We start from the raw sequence: 4,555 nt of genomic DNA, 5'->3' as shown, positions 1-4,555 counted from the left end.
CTAGAGGACCAGCACTCGAATTTGTGCATGGGTGGGGTCCCTCGGCCTGGCTGGTGATTGGGCTGACTGGGGCTGTCTCACCCAGTCTTGATCAGGGCTAATCAGGGCCAGCCTGTCTGGGGAAGGGACTTCAGGAGGTTAGCCAGCCATGGGAAGTTGGCTGTGGGAGTGCACTGACCACCAGGGGGCAGCTCTTGCATTGAGAGTCTGCCCCCTGGTGGTCAGTGCACATCATAAGGGTAGCTTAGGCTTCTATATATATAGATACACATAACCCATGGACACTGACAGACAATAGGGTGGTGAAGACCTGTTGTGGGGCGGGGGGGGGGGGGGGGGGTAGGGGGGGGGTAGGTGGTGGGAGGGATGGGGGATGGGTAGGGGCTGAGCGGAGGGAGGTAAAGAGGGAGGAAATGGGAGACTGTAATACTGTCAACAATAAAAAAAAATATTTTTTTAAAAAAAAGTGAGAAAGGGCATTTTTGCCAGGAAGCAAAGGCACAGAGTAACAAATCTATCAACTGAACAAATGTATGCACGAACGGATGAGCTAAGTGTGTCAGGGAAATACTAATGGGTTTATGAAAAAGAAATTAAATGACCAGCCTCCAAAGGACAAAACAAAGATTTCTTTCCCTTCCTATGGATCATTACCTTTTAGCAGAAGGGAGAGCTCTAGACAATTCCTTTGGATCTAATTATTTGCTGATTTTTTAAAAACTGCATTGAATGAACCAAACCACAAAGTCTAAGCACTCCCAACTGGGGCATTTTCCCAACAATAGGCTCTGACAAGGCCTTTCTGTGCCACACCTTAGGGAACATGGAGAGTTGCCTCAGATCACAATACTTTTAATCTGTTGTTTGTTTTTCCTGGTTATTAGGGAAGATAATAAGATATGCCATAGGAAATATATTTAAATGTTAACATACTGTTTCAGAGTGATGGATTTTGGCTGAATTTTATTTTCTACTTTGTACCTTGAAATGTTTTTCAGATTCTCAATATTAGTCCTGAATTGCTTTTATAATGATGAGAAAAGAAATCAGTTCAAGAAATTCTTGGGGAAGTATTAAATTAGGAAAGTTGTGAAGCTACTTAGAAATCTTCAAATTAGAAATCTGCTGAGTTTTCACACTGTGGACAATTTAAAGGGAGGGTTCAGGGTGGATGTGTGCTTGGGCAGAATGGGGATTCAGACCTGTTCCATTCTAAGCTATTAAATACGAAATGTATGAATGTTGTCTTAAATATCAAACAGGACCAAAGGCAATTTAATAGCAATTAATTGTGTGTTATCTCCAAAGCTCCCGTTGAAAATGTCCTGGTTGCAATAAAAGTCCTGTTCCTCTTAACCCATCATTTTAACTAATGAGTTTAATTATAAAGAAAACTGCTGTCGCTGAAGACTTCTTCTTAATCAAGCCTGTTTTTAGGGCAAAAAATAATATGTTGCCATGGAAATTTTAGTGTCCAAGTTGCAACTCATAAAACTCTACTGAACTGTAAAGGAAAAATAGGAAATGTGTCTTTAGTAAGAGAAAGTTCTTAATATATTTTTTAAACATTGAAATTATGAGAGTGAATGGATTTTACAAGTGAATCTCATTGCATGTAAGCAGCAGTCATGCAAAAAGTTCTGCATATATCTAATTTCAAAAAATCAAATAATTTAAAGTATAACTAGGTAACCCACAATTGATAGAAATCATACAGGGAATCTGCCTCAATTTAATTAAACAGTTACTGAGGCTTTACTATCTTATATTAAAAATTAATATTTTTACAGATTGAGTTTTCTAAAATTGGGCATATTTATGGCTTGACATTAGCTTCAAAATGATTTTTAGTTGTCATTAAAAACCCCCAAAATGGAACCAGATGTGAACTGTCAGTTATAGTTGTGTAATGAGACCAGTCATAACTCACATTTAATGTTATTACCTGATAGGTGAACCAATAGTCATACAAAACATTCCAGCCAACAAGATGAGAAAGATAAACAAGTGTGTTTTTATTTAATTTATGAAATATCTTAGCATGCAAAAAAGTAGAGACAAATGTATCAAACCTCCAGATTAAAAAGAAAAATTTTACAAATACAAACTCAACCTTTTGGGCATTTTTCTTAGATGTATTCCCCCTCCTTCATCCAGGTGAGCACAAACCTGATTTGGGCGTTGGCCATTAACTTGTGTGTAAAAAAATGTTTTTAGCATGTACTTATACAGCCATAAATACTTAAGTCATTTTGCCTGTTTTTTTTTAAAACTTTATACAAACAGTATCTTCCTATGCATGTTCACTTTTTTGTCTTGCTCAACCTACTTTTGAAGTATATTCAGATTGATATAGTCTCTGATAGATGAGAAATGAGCATTCATTCATAACCTCCCTATAGTAGTCTATTATTCATTTACTAGAGGCCCAGCACACGAAATCGTGTGGGTAGGGTCCCTAGGCCTAGCCTGCAGTCAGGGCCACCTTCTGCCTGTTCACCAGTCCCCAGGTTGAATGATGCCTCCACCGCTGAGGCAGGTAGGTTGCAGGCGCACCCCGCAGTTTCCATCAGCACTGCAAGCTCCTGCAGCAGCGGCAGCAGTGGCAGCAGTGGTGGCGGTGCCCATGTGAGCGGCCTGGAGCGGGCAGCACGTACCATCAGCAGCCAGTCTGGTGCATGCGCATGGAGGTGAAGTCGCCGGAGCCTGCTTTCCCGCTGGCCTGAGCCCCGGAGCAGCCGGGGATGAGCTGGGGATCCCAATGGCCTGACAGCTAGCCTGGACCTCCCACCACCCACTCCGGTTCCCCCATTCAACATCGCTGATCCATCAGAGCCTGCGGGCCCGGGGGAGGGACCAAGAGGTCAGCCACTCTGCCCACTCGCCAGTCCCCATCCTGCCCCGCCACCACCATCCACTTTCCTGTGGTTCCCCATTCACCTGCAAGCAGGAGTTAGGGGGGTGAGGGAATTGGGGGAGGGAAGGGACCAAGAGGTGGTCAATGCACCTCATGGCGACTGATTGAGTGGTCATTCTGGTTGTTACGCTTATGGTCCTTGGCCTTTTATTATATAGACTAGAGGCCTGGTGCACAAAAATTTGTGCACTCGGCGGGGAGGGAGGGTCCCTCAGCCTGGCCTGTGCCCTCTCGCAGTCTGGGACCCCTAAGGGGATGACCACCTGCTGCCTGAGACCCGCTCCCTGGGGGATTGGGCCTAAGATGGCAATCAGACATCCCTCTGGCAGCCCGGCAGCCCTCGGGGGATGTCCACTTGTCAGCGGGGAGCAGGCCTAAACTGCAGTCAGACATCCTTAGCACTGCTGAGGAGGCAGGAGAAGCTCCCACCACCACCGCTGTACTGGCAGCCATCAGCCTGACTTGTGGCTGAGCAGAGCTCCTCCCATGTGAGAGCGCCCTGACCACCAGAGGGCAGCTCCTGCATTGAGTGTCTGCCCCCTGGTGGTCAGTGTGTGTCATAGTGACCAGTCATTCCCAGTCCTTCTGATGTTAGGGTCAGTTTGCATATTACCCTTTTTACTATATAGGATAGAGGCCTGGTGCACAGGTGGGGGCCGGCTGGTTTGCCCTGAAGAGTGTCCCAGATCAGGGTGGGGGTCCCATTTGGTTGCCTGGCCAGCCTGGATGAGGGGATGATGGCTGTTTGCAGCTGGTCACACTCCCTTCAGGGTGGGGGTCCCCACTGAGGTGTCTGGCCAGTCTGGGTGAGGGGCTGAGGGCCGTTTTCAGGCTGGTGGGCAACTGAAGCTCCCAGCCTCTCCTTTTTTCTGTTTTGTTTTTGTTTTTGTTTTTGTTTTTATTCTGGGATTTATTTACCTTCTATAGCTGTCACTGGAGCTGAGAGCCAGCTCCAGCTCTGAGGCCTGGCTCCAGCTCTGAGGCTGAAGCTGGCTGAAAGCAGGTACTGGGTTTGTTTGGCTTCTATAATTGAAACATTGTTGCCATCACTGCCACTCTAAGCTCTGAGGCCGAAGCTGGCTGAAAGCAGGTATCTGGGCTTTGTTTGGCTTCTGTAATTGAAACACTGTTGCAACTCCAGCTCTTAGGCAGAAGCTGGCTGAAAGCAGGTTTCTGGAGCTTATTTAGCTTCCATAATTGCAACATTGTTTCTTAGAGTGCAGCTCAGAGGCCGGCAGCGGCAGGCGGGGAACCTTGGCTTCCTCCATCACTGGAGCAAGCAAGCCTCCTGTTCGCTTCAGCTGCCTGCCTGCCTGCCGGCTGCTATCTTGGTTAGCAGTTAATTTGCATATCACCCTGATTAGCCAATGGGAAGGGTAGCGAAGTTATGGTTAATTACCATGTTTGTCTATTATTAGATAGGACTAGAGGCCCAGCGCATGCGTGGTTAGGATCCCTAAGCCTAGCTGCAATCAAGGCCATGTCCGCTGCCCAGCGTTGCTCATCCATTTCCGTGGCCCCTGCCTGGTGAACCTCCAAGCTCACAGCCCCCACCCTGTGAGACTCATTGGCCTTAGCTGCCCAAGCCCTGTGACACTCCTCCGCCAACCCGTGAAGCTCCAAGCTAACAGCCCCCGC

Source organism: Myotis nattereri (genome assembly GCF_964212035.1).
Source record: "Myotis nattereri genome assembly, chromosome: 2".
Lineage (NCBI taxonomy): Eukaryota > Metazoa > Chordata > Mammalia > Chiroptera > Vespertilionidae > Myotis > Myotis nattereri.
Note: the sequence above shows the minus strand (reverse complement) of the source record.